General features: G+C 47.9%; 1 protein-coding gene across 1 annotated transcript in view; it reads right to left on the bottom strand.

Annotated features, from left to right (window-relative positions):
- The window catches only part of SYNGAP1 (synaptic Ras GTPase activating protein 1), a 245,855-nt gene that overhangs the window by 223,654 nt on the left and 3,239 nt on the right, over window positions 1-18,962 (bottom strand).

The following is an 18,962-nucleotide window of genomic DNA, read 5'->3' as shown; positions in this document are numbered from 1 at the left end:
TATGACATGTACATTACATAAGCTATTTTGACAGAAATAAGTACATTTAGCATTTTTAAGGTTAGAAATTATTTTTAATATGTTTATTACAATCTGCTCTCGTTTTGTACTTGCAAGTTAATTTAAACTTAGCAGATTATAACTCACCCAAACAATCCAGCTCTATTTATGTCAGACTTTATAGAGCTGTTATGTAACTCGGTTCCCATTACGTCCTGGCCTGCAACTTTCCATTCCGATTGGTCTGTATAAATTGGATGCTTGCTAAATACTGTCATAAATCAGATGTGATTTGCAAACGGAGTGGAAAAGTCGATTCTATTACATTGGTCAAGTTCCAGGGAAAATGTTGGACATTCTAAGTCCGACTTTAAGAGACTTTTTCGAGGCCGCTAAAATCGGCTTGACATACATCCCGGCCAAATATTTGTTACCCTTTTTTGTTAAAGAGGGCACCAAACTCCAACTTGCTGGGACGAATTTGGCTGCACCCTTAGGGGGGGTATCAATCTGTGCCATTTCCATTGGCAAAAATAGCGTCACTCACCTATTCAATGATGCTGTCTCCGCCAAATTGAAGACTTTCAGTTTTGGCTTTTTTTTTTATATGGACTGTCGGAAACGGCCTCTAATTGTCGAATTCGCATCTGATTCCGACAATTTAGCTGCCGTTTCCCTCACTCAAAACATTGAAGACCGACTTTCGAGTTACAGTCGGAATGGGTCGAAAATGGCCGTGAATCTGACTGCCGGGGACGTCCCGACATTCGGATTGGGGATTGAATTACCCCCCCCCCAGCCTTGTTCACACTCCCTTAGATGTTTTGATGAAATCTTGCACAGGTGAAAAGGTGCAGTCACTTGAGTCGCTGTGAAATCACTGGCCCCGCCCCTCTGTGTGATTCAACCAATGCAGTGTATTTCTGCATCACAAGTCTCCCAAGCTGTCAGTCACTCTGTCTCTCCCCCCTAACCCAGTAACCTGCAGCAGAGGAGTGGACATGGCTATTTTATGTATTTGTTCCAGCTCAGCCTTGGTATATATTAATGGTAAAAGCCTTAAGGCAGACAACAGCGGATTAGAGAAGGAGCATCGGCTTTATCACCGGTGTGTCCACATCTGCTGAGAAGAAGAGATAACCTCTGATATGACACATCTGCTGTTACTGTACGGTATAACATATAATACCACCTGCCTGGCGCACATACAGAACACATTTATTATACTCTGCAGGAAACATTATTTTTCTATTAATGTACAAGACATTCCTTCAGCTCCAGGACAATGGTTACTAACATTGGATCCTCTCCATTTAGGAACAGTACAGACAGACCCCACAACAGAGAGCGATAAATTAACCCAGCCCATTTACCTCCTCGCTCTTATATCCTCATCTATCACATCAGGCTGCTACACCGGGGACTCTGTGGCTCTTCCAGTTCATCCCACCAGCATCTCCTTCTAAGGGGAGCTGTCACCAGAGAATAATTGCTGTGCACAGGGCACTTGGCAGAACTGCATGCGCTACCATTCATCATACGCTGCTTCCATGTTTGGGATGGAAGTGGACCAGTGACTCCAGAAGTGGGGAAATGAATGGGGCTGCCTTGTGTTCCTGCTGCTGCTTTCTGTAACTCATACAGTCATTGTGGCCTATGGACTGCTATAGGAGGGTAACGCACTATGTGAAGAGCTAAAGTTAGGCTATGGGAGGGGAGGGTAAGGCACTAGGAGTTTAGGCTATGGGAGGGTAAGGTTAGGGTAAGGCACTTGGGTGAGGTTTAGGTTATGGAGGGGAGGGTTAGGCTATGGGAAGGAATGGTTAGTGTTAGGTCCTAGGGTGAGGGCTAGGCTATGGGTGGGAGGGTTAGGCACTAGGGGAAGGGCTAGGCTATGGGTGGGAGGGTTAGGCACTAAGGGAAGGGCTAGGCTATGGGTGAGGGCTAGGCACTAGGGTGAGGACTAGGCTATGGGTGGGGAGGGTTAGGCACTAGGGGAAGGGCTAGGCTTTGGGTGGGAGGGTTAGGCACTAGCGGGAGGGCTAGGCTATGGGTGGAAAGGTTAGGCACTAGGGGAAGGGCTAGGATATGGGTGGGGAGGGTTAGGCACTAGGGGAAGGGCTAGGCTATGGGTGGGAGGGTTAGGCACTAGGGGAAGGGCTAGGCTATGGGTGGGGAGGGTTAGGCTCTAGGGGAAGGGCTAGGCTATGGGTGGGAGGGTTAGGCACTAGGGGGAGGGCTAGGCTATGGGTGGGAGGGTTAGGCACTAGGGTGAGGGCTAGGCTATGGGTAGGAGGGTTAGGCACTAGGGGAAGGGCTAGGCTATATGTAGGGAGGGTTAGGCACTAGGGGAAGGGCTAGGCTATATGTAGGGAGGGTTAGGCACTAGGGGAAGGGCTAGACTATATGTAGGGAGGGTTAGGCACTAGGGGAAGGGCTAGGCTATATGTAGGGAGGGTTATGCACTAGGGGAAGGGCTAGACTATGGGTGGGCAGGGTTAGGCACTAGGGGAAGGGCTAGGCTATATGTAGGGAGGGTTAGGCACTAGGGGGAGGGCTAGGCTATGGGTGGGGATGGTTAGGCACTAGGGCAGGGGTGGGGAACCCAAGGCCCGGGGGCCGCATGTGGCCCCCGTAGTCGGTCTGAGTGGCCCTTCCACTCGCCCGTCGGCTTTGCCGGGAGTCAAGTACCGGGGAATTCTCACGAGAGGTCGGTAGTTCTCGCAAGATTCCTCTTAATCAACAGCAGCCGGAGACTATTAGTCCTATTCAGCGGCAGCCGCTGGAGCGTGGGACGGCTACAGCAGGACAATTTGTAAGAGAAATTATTACATATGGCCCCCGAAGGATTTTTTTCCCCATTCAAATGGCCCTTGGCACAAAAAAGGTTCCCCATCCCTGCACTAGGGGGAAGACTAGGCTATGGGTAGGAGGGTTAGGCACTAGGGGTAGGGAGGATTAGGCACTAGGGGAGGGCTAGGCTATGGGTGGGAGGGTTAGGCACTAGGGGAGGGCTAGGCTATAGGTGGGAGGGTTAAGCACATGGGGTAGGGCTAGGCTATGGGTGGGAGGGTTAGGCACTAGGGGGAGGATATGGCTATGGTTAGGCACTAGGGGGAGGATAAGGCTATGGGTAGGGAGGGTTAGGCACTAGGGGAGGGCTAGGCTATAGGTGGGAGGGTTGGGCACTAGGGGGAGGATATGGCTATGGGTAGGGAGGGTTAGGCACTAGGGGGAGGATAAGGCTATGGGTAGGCACCAGTGCTCCCTCTAAGCTGTGCGCACGTGCGCGCACACACAACTCGGCAAGCATGCGCACAGTCATTACAATAGAGCGCACAAAGCAGCACTGGTCCCTTTTTGCAGTTTTGGACTCAATCAATGTGTGTTTCACCCATTTACTACATTGTGTGCTGTGTTTTGAATGTTTAAATGTTTAATATCATTTTGAAGTAAAGTTAACACAAATGCTGAACATCATTTTCCAGGTATATATAAGGGACGCACAAAAATTTAAATTTCCTTCCAAAGTTGCATAGCCAAAATCTTTTGCCGCACACAGCCTTCGTAAAATTAGAGGGAACATTGGTAGGCACTAGGGGAGGGCTAGGCTATAGGTGGGAGGGTTAGGCACTAGGGGTAGGGCTAGGCTGTGGGTAGGGAGGGTTAGGCACTAGGAGGAAGGTTAGGGAAAGGCTATTGGAGGGTTTGGTATAGGCACTGGGGGAGGGTAAGGTTCTAGGGGAGGTTTACGAAGGGAGAGCTGGCATTAGGCACTAGGGGGATGGTCATAATTAGGCAATGGGAGGAGAAGGTTAGGATAAGGCATTTAAAGGGGATGCTAGGGTTAGACTCCAGGAGGGGAGGACTAGGTAAAGCATTAGGGGTAGGGTTAGGCTACAGAAGGGGCGGATTTGGCACTAGGGGGTGGATTAGGCTATAGGAGGGTAGAATTATCGTAATACACTAAAGAAGGGTAAGTTATGGAAGGGTAAGGCGGGGGGAGGATTAGTGATACGGCTGTCATCACTGCAGGATCTCCTGGAAGTCATTACATCACTGCCAGACGCAGAAAACACAGATGGAGCCGCCAGACCAAGTAATTAATAGCCAGACCACCGGAAACTTTTGTCAACATTCTAATCTTACCAACAATCATCAATGTCTACATCAAGCACATTAATTTGCAAGGTTGGATTTCACTGGAGCAGGGCGGAATCACTGGCTGCTGCGAATTCGCAGCCCTATGATCAGGTCTGAATAACCCCCACTGTCTCCCAGGGCTGTTTGGATGCACAGGATTCTTCCCTTCGGTCACTCACATCTCAGGATACTGATACCTGCACGGTGTCAGCGGCTGAGCCCCTCCCTCCGTGACATCACCGCTGGTCTGCAGACTTCTCACAACTCTCTACAGGGGATACGGTCAGTGCATTTACTGACACTCACATCTCAGGATACTGATACCTGCACGGTGTCAGCGGCTGAGCCCCTCACTCTGGCCCTTATTCTGCTTGGTGCGGCCGGAGCCGCATATGCGGCTCCGACCGTGCAGGCGAATCCCTGCCTTCCATACGGATCGCCACGGCCGTCCGTACGCGGACATGTGGCGGTCCGCATGAAAATGGCGGGGGATACGCCTCCACCATCTTGGAGCAGCCCCCTGCATTCGATGGTCGCCGACCATCGAAGGCAGGGCCGCACGCTCCACCAGCTCCCGCAACCATAGACCTCACGGACACTTGTCCGTGTGAAAGCATGTATGGGGGCGGGCAGCTGACATCCGGCGATGTCAGATGGCCGCCCCCAACACATGCGTCACAGCCTCATTACCATGCATACGCCCTGCGTTTGCATGGGAACGCCCATGAAACGCGGGGCGTATGCATAGGGAAATGAGGCTAAGTAGCCCCTCACGCCCCTATCCACCCCCTTTGCGGCGGTAAAAAAAATTGTGCGGCGATTTCGCCTGCACATGCGCAGAGTGCCCTCTGCACATGCGCAGAGCGAAAACATCGGCGGAACGGCCGCATGCGGCCGTTACCGCTTAGATCGGAATAAGGGCCTCTGTGACATCACCGCTGGCCTGCAGACTTCTCAAAACTCTCTACGGGGGATACGGTCAGTGCATTTACTGACACTCACATCTCAGGATACTGATACCTGCACGGTGTCAGCGGCTGAGCCCCTCCCTCTGTGACATCACCGCTGGTCTGCAGACTTCTCACAACTCTCTATGGGGATACGGTCAGTGCATTTACTGACACTCACATCTCAGGATACTGATACCTGCAAGGTGTCAGCGGCTGAGCCCCTCCCTCTGTGACATCACCGCTGGTCTGCAGACTGCTCACAACACTCTACGGGGGATACGGTCAGTGCATTTACTGACACTCACATCTCAGGATACTGATACCTGCATGGTGTCAGCGGCTGAGCTCCTCCCTCTGTGACATCACCGCTGGTCTGCAGACTGCTCACAACACTCTACGGGGGATACAGTAGTGCATTTACTGACACTCACATCTCAGGATACTGATACCTGCATGGTGTCAGCGGCTGACAGTGGGTCACCAAGCATTCAGGTCAACAATCATTAGGTCGACACCACTAGGTCGACGTGCGTTAAGGTCGACATGACTGAAGGTCGACAGGGTCATTAGGTTGAAATGGGGTTTTTCACTGTTATTGAGCCGACATGTGCCGACAGGCGGTATTTCATGCCCTACTATCCACTAGGGCTTGGTGGGAGAATAAAATAGTGTGCCGAGCGCAGCGAGGCACCGTGCCCGAAGAGATGTGGTGCTAAGTTTCAGTGTCCATGTGGACGATGTCGACATTTGGATAAAAAAAAAGAAAAGAAAAACAGCATGTCGACATTATGACCCTATCGACCTTCCCCATGTCGACCATACGACCCTGTCGACCTAATGGCCCTGTCGACCTTAATGCATGTCAACCTAGTGGTGTCGACCTAACGCTTGTCTACCCAATGATGCCATTACCTGTAGGAGAAGATCGAGTTCCCAGCGATGATCCACCACCAAGTGGTAGACTGAGATTACAGCGGCTCTTACACTGTTCTATTAAGGCCATGAAGGCTTCATACAATGATAAAGATGCTACACTTTAGTATTTATGTCCGACGCCAAAGGAAAAATATTTTCTACCCACACATTTGGGATAAAATAAGTTGTATAAAATAACACATTAGTTAAAAAAAAATTGAAGAAAAAAAAAAGATAAATTCTTTTCATTTATAGTGCCTCCACTTCATATTGCGCCACTTCATATTGTGCCACAATACAGTGCCCCAGGTCATATTATACCACACTATAGTGCCTCCACTTCATATTGTGCCACATTACAGTGCCCAAGGTCATATTATGCCACACTATAGTGCCTCCACTTTATATTGTGCCACATTACAGTGCCCGAGGTCATATTATGCCACACTATAGTGCCTCCACTTCATATTGCGCCACTTCATATTGTGCCACAATACAGTGCCCCAGGTCATATTATACCACACTATAGTGCCTCCACTTCATATTGTGCCACATTACAGTGCCCAAGGTCATATTATGCCACACTATAGTGCCTCCACTTTATATTGTGCCACATTACAGTGCCCGAGGTCATATTATGCCACACTATAGTGCCTCCACTTCATATTGTGCCACAATACAGTGCCCCAGGTCATATTATACCACACTATAGTGCCTCCACTTCATATTGTGCCACATTACAGTGCCCAAGGTCATATTATGCCACACTATAGTGCCTCCACTTTATATTGTGCCACATTACAGTGCCCGAGGTCATATTATGCCACACTATAGTGCCTCCACTTCATATTGCGCCACTTCATATTGTGCCACAATACAGTGCCCCAGGTCATATTATACCACACTATAGTGCCTCCACTTCATATTGTGCCACATTACAGTGCCCAAGGTCATATTATGCCACACTATAGTGCCTCCACTTTATATTGTGCCACATTACAGTGCCCGAGGTCATATTATGCCACACTATAGTGCCTCCACTTCATATTGCGCCACTTCATATTGTGCCACAATACAGTGCCCCAGGTCATATTATACCACACTATAGTGCCTCCACTTCATATTGTGCCACATTACAGTGCCCAAGGTCATATTATGCCACACTATAGTGCCTCCACTTTATATTGTGCCACATTACAGTGCCCGAGGTCATATTATGCCACACTATAGTGCCTCCACTTCATATTGTGCCACAATACAGTGCCCCAGGTCATATTATACCACACTATAGTGCCTCCACTTCATATTGTGCCACATTACAGTGCCCAAGGTCATATTATGCCACACTATAGTGCCTCCACTTTATATTGTGCCACATTACAGTGCCCGAGGTCATATTATGCCACACTATAGTGCCTCCACTTCATATTGCGCCACATTACAGTGTTCTGGTCATATTATGCCACACTATAGTGCCTCCACTTCATATTGCGCCACATTACAGTGTTCTGGTCATATTATGCCACACTATAGTGCCTCCACTTCATATTGTGCATCATTACAGTGCCCAAGGTCATATTATGCCACACTATAGTGCCTCCACTTCATATTGTGCATCATTACAGTGCCCAAGGTCATATTATGCCACACTATAGTGCCTCCACTTCATATTGCGCCACATTACAGTGTTCTGGTCATATTATGCCACACTATAGTGCCTCCACTTCATATTGCGCCACATTACAGTGTTCTGGTCATATTATGCCACACTATAGTGCCTCCACTTCATATTGTGCATCATTACAGTGCCCAAGGTCATATTATGCCACACTATAGTGCCTCCACTTCATATTGTGCATCATTACAGTGCCCAAGGTCAAATTATGCCACACTATAGTGCCTCCACTTTATATTGTGCCACATTACAGTGCCCGAGGTCATATTATGCCACACTATAGTGCCTCCACTTCATATTGCACCACATTACAGTGTTCTGGTCATATTATGCCACACTATAGTGCCTCCACTTCATATTGCGCCACATTACAGTGCCCCGGGTCATATTATGTAATATTATAAAATGTCATATAGTACCACATTGCAATGAGGCTGAGGTGTATAACTAGATATATTGCTGGCCCTAACGTGTGAGAATCCTGGAGGGGCTACTGCACCAGTTGTCCCACTGGCTACATCTATAATGTGTCCTCCACAGATAACCGCAGGGGTCAATCTCCATAATACATGCGGTATTCCATACTCTACCATTCACTAGGGTGTGGAGAGAGAATATGGCAAGTGCAGTGAACCATGCGAGGGGACGCAGTATACTGATAAGATGTCCATGCCGACTTATGCCAAAAATTAGGACATAAAAACTGTGAAAAACTAATTTCGACCATTTGACTGTCGACCTTAGCCACGTTGACCTAATATATGTCGACATTCATAGTGTCGGCCCTATGCCTCATACCCATTGCAGCCACTGTTGCCTACAAACCCATATGGGAGATACGGGCGCGGGGTAAATCCCCCAAATACACCCATCAGTGCTGTTTCCCTACATACTCCCTCCCGCCCTCTCTGGTTGGCCGATGACCATTGCCTCTCCTCTTCCCTGATCACTGCATCCCATGCGCATGTACAAGATCTTGTCCGTGCTGACCCCTTCACTGGAATGAACCCCCTCGATTTATTAGACTCTCGCCGACCTTGCAAAGCTTCAAACGTGCACTGTATAGCGATATGAACCACTAGTGGCATCTCATGAATAAAACATATTAATGGGTCTAGGTCGACATGGGAAAATGTCGACATGGTTCTAGGTCGAAAGGTCATTAGTTCGACAGTGTCTAGGTCGACAGTCCAAAGGTCGACATGGGGGGTTTTCACAGTTTTTTGAGCCGACATATGCCGACAGGCGGTACTTCATGCCCTACCATCCTCTAGGGCTGGGGTAGCCAACCCTAGAGAGCTACCAACAGTGCATGTTTTGCAGGTCTCCTCACAGAATCACAAGTGAGATAATTAGCTCCATCTGTGTAGCTTTTAAAATGTGTCAGTGATTAATGAGTGCAGCTGTGCAGCAGCTAGGTTGTCTGTAAAATGTGAACTGTTGGTAGCTCTCGAGGGCTAAGGTTGGCTACCACTGCTCTAGGGTGTGGTGGCAGAATAAAATAGTGTGCCGAGCGCAGCGAGGCACTGCGCCCAAAGCAATGCGAGCAATGCGGTGCATTTTAAACTGTGTCCATGTCGACTGTGTTGACATACGGATCAAAAAACAGTGAAAAACTCCATGTCGACCTTTTGCATTTCGACCTAGACACCGTCGTACTAATGACCTGTCGAACTAATGACCTTTCGACCTAGAACCATGTTGACCTTTTCAAATGTCGACCTAGAGCCATGTCGACATTTTCTTATGTTGACCTAATGGTGTCGACCATCATGCAGTAGACCAAATGATCCACACCCAGTCTGACTCTCCCTGCAAAACCTTCTCCCAATGCTGTTCCGCTCTCTCAGTCCTTACATTGGCTGTCTGAATTTTACTAGATTCAATATAAAATACTACTGCTAACATAAAAAGCCAATAACAAAACTGCACCAACATATGTCTGACAATATCTCTCAATGCAACAAAACCGCTCTTCTCAACATCTTCGTCTCTCCTCCACATCAGTCACCTGCTCCCCTTCCCGTCTATAGGACTTTTGTGTGGGCTGCAACCGCTGTACAAGTTTCTTCTTGTGCAAACTTTCCCCTGCACAGAAATCTTCACGTGCTCCCTAAGGGAGGTTTCACGCGCCCAGGCTGACAGGATTGTGTCCATTCACACAGGACGGTCACGGCCCGGCCGTCCGGTTGCAGCTGGATGTCCCCACTGGAAAGGACGGCTGCCGGGCTGTGGCCATCCCGGCCATTGTAAACTTCTGTGTACGGCACTGCTTCTTGGCCATGCGGGGTTTTGCGGTCCGGCGTCAGCCGGTGCGTGTGAAACCGCCCTAACAACTCATCCCGCCAAGCTTATCAAAGTCCAGAGCCACACAGTTCATAGCCTCACTGGGCTATCTATAACACTCCTCTACAAAGCTCACACAAAAATTAGTGGTGTTCTCTTTCTATATCCATACAACAGTGTTGTGTGACTGTTATATCTAGAGCACATAGGGTGCAATGTAATAGGATGAGAGATTCAGTAAGTGAGAGATTTGGTAAGAAATCTCCAGTTTTTTTAAAGCGGCAATCATTTACACTGCAATATCCAGCTTGATTTTAAAGTGTAAATGATGCTGCTTTCCCACTGCCAACCCTGCTCTGACCTGTTTTTTTTTAAACGATTCTTTAACCGGGTCAGAGCAAGTTTAACCCCATTCACACTGCATGTTGTAAACGGTATATTACTGGTTTTATTACCGTTTTTGTACCTTTCACATTGCACCCTTAAACAGTAATTAACCAGTAATATAACATGCAGTAGGCAGCACCTAGTAACACCCCCTCCCTCCCCTGGTACCTGGCAGCGAGGTAGGCAGCAGGCATGCACGGGTCACTAGGAGGCAGCGGATCCCGCTCATTACATATGCATATATGAATGAGCCGCTCATTACATACTGTATGGGCATATGAATGAGCCACTCATTACATATGCGCATATGTAATGAGTGTCCCAGCAGGGACCCCACCGATGAAATCACACTCTCCTAATGGACCTGCTTCCTCCGCCTGAGCATAGACCGCGCTGCCCAGATCTCCAGGATTGCTGCTAAGAACCAGGGGAGGGGGGGGGGGGAACCATCTGCAAGGTACCAGGGGAGGGGGACGGTGTACCAGCTGCAAGGTACCAGGGGAGGGGGGGGGGGACAGGTACCAGGTGAGGGGGGAGACCAGTGTGGGATACCTTTTAGGACCCTTTCCTACTGCCAAAAAAACGGATCTTAAACAGGTAGGACACTAATACCGGTATTTGTTAAACGGGTAAAGCACCCTGGAGCTTTCCCATTGCAGCTCTACCCATTTAAAAAGGCTAAAAAAAATGGCAATTTACCATTGAAGAGCTGCAGTGGGAAAGGGGTATGATTGCCGTTTTTAAAAAAACCTGGAGATTTTTACCAAATCTCTCAATTTCTGAATCTCTCATCCTATTAAATAGAGTTGGACCAATATGCAATGAAGAACACTCAACACACCCATTTCCTGAACTCCTAATGTCCTATAAAGTGTAAGTTTAAGAGCAAGGCCCTTATACCGCTCTGACTATGTCTAGTGACATTTTACTGTTATGTCTGTCCCCAATTGGCATGATATATAAAGGGATAGAGAGAGAAGGCATGGTACATAAAGATATAGGGCCCATTTATCATTGATCGCATTTACAATGTGATCTGGGCGGAATATTACCGCCCAGGATCGCATTGTAAAATACCATCATTTCACCCGAATGTATCACTTGCCAGGGCGCAGGGACAGGGCTCCGAACGGACCGCGCTGACCCCGCTGACCGCACTGCCGCATAGGCTACAATGGGCTATCGCCATATCAGAATGGCGATAGCCCAGGGGTGCGAAGCCGGGCTGCCTGATGTTAATACATCGGGCAGCTTCGCATCCCCCATAGAAACCTATGGGGGATGCGGTCGGCGGCGCTGCAGGTGGGGATCGCAGCAGGGATCGGAGATTCCTGCTGTGGTCCCCTGTGATACATTAGGGGGATACTTAATATTTGCGGTTAACCCCCGAAAACTGGTGTTTTCGGGGATTTAGCCGCATATATTACTTGATAAATGCGGCCCATAGATAGAGTGCTCCCTATGGTCAAGGTTGGGGGGGGACTGCTTTTTTGGGTTTCAACCTTTTTTTTTTTGCATTAACATTTTAATGAAAAAAACTTTTATCAACCATGTTTTAATGCTTTCTAACATTAACAATCCAAAGTTATTAGGCTTTGATATAATTTATTTTAATAAAACCAATTTTAAACTAAACAATTAAAATATTCAAAGTACTTTTCGGTACTTGTGTATTTTGGCGGCGCCCATCGCATCGCATACCATAAGGCATACGATGGTATGCGATGTGACGCGATATTGCGCGATATTGTACAATGCCATACAATTTAAAAATTGTATGACATTGTATATGGCATACAATGCCATACAATGCGATGCGATGCGATTAAACATTGTATAAGCACCCTAATGGGTGCTTTCAATGTTAAATGCACCCCCCCACTATAAACGTGAACCCGAAGCGTGGCGAGCGCGGTACGCGTTCTCCGACCTTTTCATACCCCCACTATCCACGTCGGCGTGGAGTTGAGAATAGAAAGTGTGGCAAGCGCAGCGAGCCACCGAGCCCCGCGTTGGGACGCGGAAACCTGTGAAGGCCGCGAGGGGACTCCAATCTTTCATCGTATATGGGAAAAATCGCTTTGCATCGCATCGCATGCCATCGGGTGCATGGCATGCGATGCGATTAAAACATCGCGCAATGGGAATCGGGGGCGCCGCTATAATACACAAGTACCTACTTTTCAGTGAAAAATAAAAAAGGAAGTAAAGGCCCATACACTCTAGAAGATTGTCTTTCCGATCTGGCTGGTTGGAATGAAAATCTGGACATTTTTGGGAACAAATGACAATCAACCATTTGCTCCCAAAAGTTGGAAAATGGACAAAAGCCGTGTCTGCATAAATAAATGTAACCGATTTTTCTGAATGACAATTTTCCAATGACCAATTGTCATTTGCTCCCAAAAATGTCCAGATTTTCATTCCAACCAGATTGGAAAGATAATCTTGTAGTGTGTATGGGCCTTAAATCATTAGCACTGGATATGTCACAAGGTTTAGAATTGAAGTAAACATGAAGATTAAACCATGGGATGTTTCACTATGTATTGCCTGTTTAATGTGTTGATGTTGTTTACTCCTTAAAATTGTGAGGGTTAATTGTTTTTTTTCCCTGTCCTATGGAAATGTTAGTGGGGAAGCTTGATGCTAGGCAGATTTAGCACCTATTTTATCTGATTCACCTTCCTAAATCTTTGTTGTGTGTGTCATTTACTGCATTAGTTCAGCTAACTTAGATGAAGACCACAAGCAACAATAATATGGAATACTACTAGGGATAGACTTTTTTTTTAAGAAGTCACAGTGTTGTGCCTGTAGCCACAGCATATAAAAAAAACATGGTGTAAAGAGCACTGCAAGCCATTTGTAAACATATTGTGAGGCCTATTCCAAATGCCTGTGGACTGTGCCTACATATCACAATATGGATCACAATATGCATTCACGACTCCAAACAGTGACAAAAATCAGTGAATCAGCCACTATTTGACTGACAGGAAGCCAATGTTTGGAGGTGGTAACCGGCCACTGCACAGGTTGGGATTCCACTCTGGAGGGGCAGCGGCTATCTAATCGCAGGGCTCTGCAAATTCACAGGGAAGCGATCAGGTCTGAATAACCCACCCACCCCACTAATAGAATAATGAACATGAATAGGTACTTGTTTAGTTTCACGGCGGCAGCATGGCCATGCGTCTGAGTCCCCTTGCAGGGCTCGCTTCGCTGGCCCACACTACGGGCTCGGTGGCTTGCTACGCTCGCCACGCTATCCAAAATCAACTCCATGCCAACGTGGACAGTGGGGGTATGAACTATCCACGTTGGCATGGAGTTTATTTCGTTTATTTTACAAAGTTTGACGAGCGCCGAACCCGGAAGTAGCGTGCGGCCATGCTGCCGCCGTGAAACTAAACAAGTACCCATTAATATAACAATAGGGCACCCATTTTATCTGAAACTACAGCACCCCTTAAGGTGCCCATACACTGCAGCGATGTCTCGTAGCAGTGTACGGACACCCGAAACCCTGTAAGCTGCCCAGGACCTTCCTGGCGTCAGGGACGCATGAGATCCGTCACAATTTGTTGTGATGGATAGGATGCGTCCCTGCTTCCCGCCTGTCTCGGTCCAGAAGGGAGGTCCCAGGACGGGTGGTCAGACGGACAGCAGGTCCGACCACCTGTTTGGGTCCGATGCGCACGGGACCGCGCATCAGACCGACGGCATGTCAGGGACAGACGATTTGGTCCGATTTAACGGCATGATTGGTCGCAATTGCCCGAACTTGGACCAAATCGGCTCAGTGTATGGCGGCCTTTACTCTTCATGTCAGAAACAAGTGACTGTTGTACCCTGTTCTGTACACCAACATACCATTGTACCTGCACTATGCACCAACATACTGTTATACCCTGTACTGTGCACCAACATATCGTTATACCCTGTACCGTGCACCAACATACCATTATACCCTGTACTGTGCACCAACATACCGTTCTACCCTGTACCAACATACCGTTATACCCTGTACTGTGCACCAACATATCGTTATACCCTGTACCGTGCGCCAACATACCATTATACCCTGTACTGTGCACCAACATACCATTGTACCTGTACTATGCACCAACATACCGTTATACCCTGTACTGTGCACCAACATACCATTATACCCTGTACTGTGCACCAACATACCGTTATACCCTGTACTGTGCACCAACATACCGTTATACCCTGTACTGTGCACCAACATATCGTTATACCCTGTACCGTGCGCCAACATACCATTATACCCTGTACTGTGCACCAACATACCGTTGTACCCTGTACCAACATACCGTTGTACCCTGTCCCGCGACCACCATACCATTATACCCTGTACTGTGCACCAACATACCGTTATTCCCTGTACTGTGCACCAACATATCGTTATACCCTGTACCGTGCACCAACATACCGTTGTACCCTGTACCAACATACCGTTGTACCCTGTACCAACATACCGTTGTACCCTGTACCAACATACCATTATACCCTGTACTGTGCCCCAACATACCGTTGTACCCTGTACCAACATACCGTTATACCCTGTACTGTGCACCAACATATCGTTATACCCTGTACCGTGCACCAACATACCGTTATACCCTGTACCGTGAACCAACATACCGTTGTACCCTGTACCAACATACCGTTGTACCCTGTACCGCGCACCAACATACCATTATACCCTGTACTGTGCACCATCATACCATTGTACCTGTACTATGCACCAACACACCGTTATACCCTGTACTATGCACCAACATACCGTTGTACCCTGTACCAACATACCATTGTACCCTGTACTGTGCACCAACATACCATTATACCCTGTACTGTGCACCAACATACCGTTGTACCCTGTACCAACATACCATTGTACCCTTTACTGTGCACCAACATACCGTTATACCCTGTACGGTGCACCAACATACCGTTGTACCTGTACTGTGCACCAACATACCGTTGTACCCCGTACTGGGCACCAACATACCGTTGTACCCTGTACTGTGCACCAACATATCGTTATACCCTGTACTGTGCACCAACATATCGTTATACCCTGTACCGTGCACCAACATACCGTTGTACCCTGTACCAACATACCGTTGTACCCTGTACCGTGCACCAACATACCATTATACCCTGTACTGTGCACCAACATACCGTTGTACCCTGTACCAACATACCGTTATACCCTGTACTGTGCACCAACATATCGTTATACCCTGTACCGTGCACCAACATACCGTTATACCCTGTACCGTGAACCAACATACCGTTGTACCCTGTACCGCGCACCAACATACCATTATACCCTGTACTGTGCACCATCATACCATTGTACCTGTACTATGCACCAACACACCGTTATACCCTGTACTATGCACCAACATACCGTTGTACCCTGTACCAACATACCATTGTACCCTGTACTGTGCACCAACATACCATTATACCCTGTACTGTGCACCAACATACCGTTGTACCCTGTACCAACATACCATTGTACCCTTTACTGTGCACCAACATACCGTTATACCCTGTACGGTGCACCAACATACCGTTGTACCTGTACTGTGCACCAACATACCGTTGTACCCCGTACTGGGCACCAACATACCGTTGTACCCTGTACTGTGCACCAACATAACGTTGTACCCTGTAATGTGCACCAACATACCGTTGTACCCTGTAATGTGCACCAACATACCGTTGTACCCTGTACCAACATACCATTGTACCCTGTACTGTTCTCCAACATACCGTTGTACCTTGTACTGTGCACAACATAAAGTTGTACACTGTAATGTGCACCAACATACAGTTGTACCCCATAGTGTGCACCAACATACTGATGTACCATGTACTGTGCACCAACATACAGTTGTACCCCATAGTGTGCACCAACATACTGATGTACCCTGTACTATGCACCAACATACCGTTGTACCCTGTAATGTGCACCAACATACCGTTGTACCCTGTACCAACATACCATTGTACCCTGTACTGTGCACCAACATACCATTGTACCTGTACTGTTCTCCAACATACCGTTGTACCTTGTACTGTGCACAACATAAAGTTGTACCCTGTAATGTGCACCAACATACTGTTGTATCCTGTCTTGTCTCAGAGTAGTGTTAGGGACTTGTCCATTAGAGGTCACCTGGACGCGGTGGACAAGCCTATAATAATGGCCATCATTATGCTAAGAACCTCAGAAATGCAATATAGCAATGATATTAATAGGTTTAGCGTTTATATTTAGTGTGCACCTGCCATCTCCTCCTGCTTGCTGCACCACAAGTCTCAGCAGGTAGCACCTCACATGTCCAGGGTGTGCAGTATAGGGCCCCTATGTACTGAGCTCCTATATACCATGGTACCCTGTACTGTGCACCAACTCACCCTGTACTGTGCATCAATTTACCATAATAGCCTGTACTGTGCACCAACATACCGTTGTAGCCTGTACTGTGCACCAACATACCATTGTATCCTGTACTGTGCAACAACATACCGTTGTATCCTGTACTGTGCACCTAGTGTTCATTCTAGCACATCTTTCAAAACCAATGCAGTTCCTCTTCCCTACCTGGGGTGTCGCTGTCTGCTGTGCTGCTGCTAGCACAGTGTGGTCTGTATATCAGCACTGATATGCAAACCAGACTTGTGCTAGAAACACCACAGCAGACAGTGGCACCCCAGGCAGGGAACAGGAACTGCATGGGTTTTCAAAGATGGCGGGTGCTAGAATGAACACTATGCACCAACACACCATGTACTGTGCACCTACATACCATTGTAGCCTGTACTGTGCACCAACATACCGTTGTACCTTGTACTGTGAACCAACATACCATTATACCCTGTACTGTGTACCAACATACCGTTGTATCCTGTACCATGTACCAACATACCATTGTACCCTGTACTGTGCACAGACATACCATTGTACCCTGTACTGTGCACCAACATACAGATGTACCCCACAGTGTGCACCAACATACCGTTGTACCTTGTACTGTGCACAACATAAAGTTGTACCCTGTAATGTGCACCAACATACAGTTGTACCCCATAGTGTGCACCAACATACTGATGTACCCTGTACTGTTCACCAACATACAGTTGTACCCCATAGTGTGCACCAACATACCGTTGTACCCTGTACTGTGCACCAACATACCATTGTACCCTGTACTGTGCACCAACATATCGTTGTACCTTGTACTGTGCACAACATCAAGTTGTACCATGTAATGTGCATCAACATACAGTTGTACCCCATAGTGTGCACCAACATACCGTTGTACCCCATAGTGTGAACCAACATACCGTTGTACCCTGTACTGTGCACCAACATACCATTGTACCCTGTACTGTGCACCAACATACCGTTGTACCTTGTACTGTGCACAACATAAAGTTGTACCCTGTAATGTGCACCAACATACAGTTGTACCCCATAGTGTGCACCAACATACTGATGTACCCTGTACTGTGCACCAACATACAGTTGTACCCCATAGTGTGCACCAACATACCGTTGTACCCTGTACTGTGCACCAACATACCATTGTACCCTGTACTGTGCACCAACATATCGTTGTAACCTATACTGTGCACCAATACACCGTATATCGTGCACCAACATACCGTATATCATGCACCAACATACCGTTGTAACCTATACTGTGCACCAACATACCGTATATCGTGCACCAACATACAGTTGTAACCTATACTGTGCACCAACATACCGTATATTGTGCACCAACATACCGTATATCGTGCACCAACATACCATTGTACCCTGTACAACTGCCTTCCCGGTATCAGCCTGCCACATAATGCATGTCAACATTTTGAACGTGTCCGCATTTTGACTGTCGGTCAATAGTGGACGGTATTTTAACTGTCGGTAAATTGACTGCATTCCATCTGGTGAGTCCCTAACACTAGGGAGGTTATTCTGGTTACTCGCAAGGCCAATCCCCCAACTTCCGTTTACCATGGGAGAATGTCCTGGCCACACGCCGGCACCATTGTGTGTGCCAAATAATCTATTCGCCCTGGCCGCTTGCAAACAGAAACTGCACATGCACATAACTGACTATGCGCAGTCGTGAAAAATCAGCCCTCCATGCGAACACATGGGGGACAAATTAAACCAGAATCACCCGCTAGGTTTTAAGTCTAGGACACCCGACCCCGCAGTCAGGATCAGTATGAAATCGTAGCAGTCGGAATCCCGGCGGTCGAAATACCGATGCCGGAATCCCGACCACCGCAATGCCGACAAGGGGGGGCAGTGGATCAACCACTCCCCCCCCCCCCCCCCCCTTGCGGGCTCGCTGCGTTCAGCACACTATCTTATTCTCCCTCTATGGGTGTTGTGGACACCCATAGAGGGAGAAAGTGCCGGCATTGTGGCGTTCGGGATTCCGGCACCGGTATTGTGACCGTTGGGATTTTGACCGCATCCCCCTGGTCCAGCCCAAGCCAACTGCCTCAAGCATCACCTCACCTTCTGAGCGTAATAACGCCATCCT

The sequence above is a fragment of the Crinia signifera genome, chromosome 9, assembly GCF_055691185.1.
Source record: "Crinia signifera chromosome 9, ASM5569118v1, whole genome shotgun sequence".
In the NCBI taxonomy this organism is placed as follows: Eukaryota; Metazoa; Chordata; class Amphibia; order Anura; family Myobatrachidae; genus Crinia; species Crinia signifera.
Note: the sequence above shows the minus strand (reverse complement) of the source record. Positions and strands in the feature narration are given on the sequence as shown.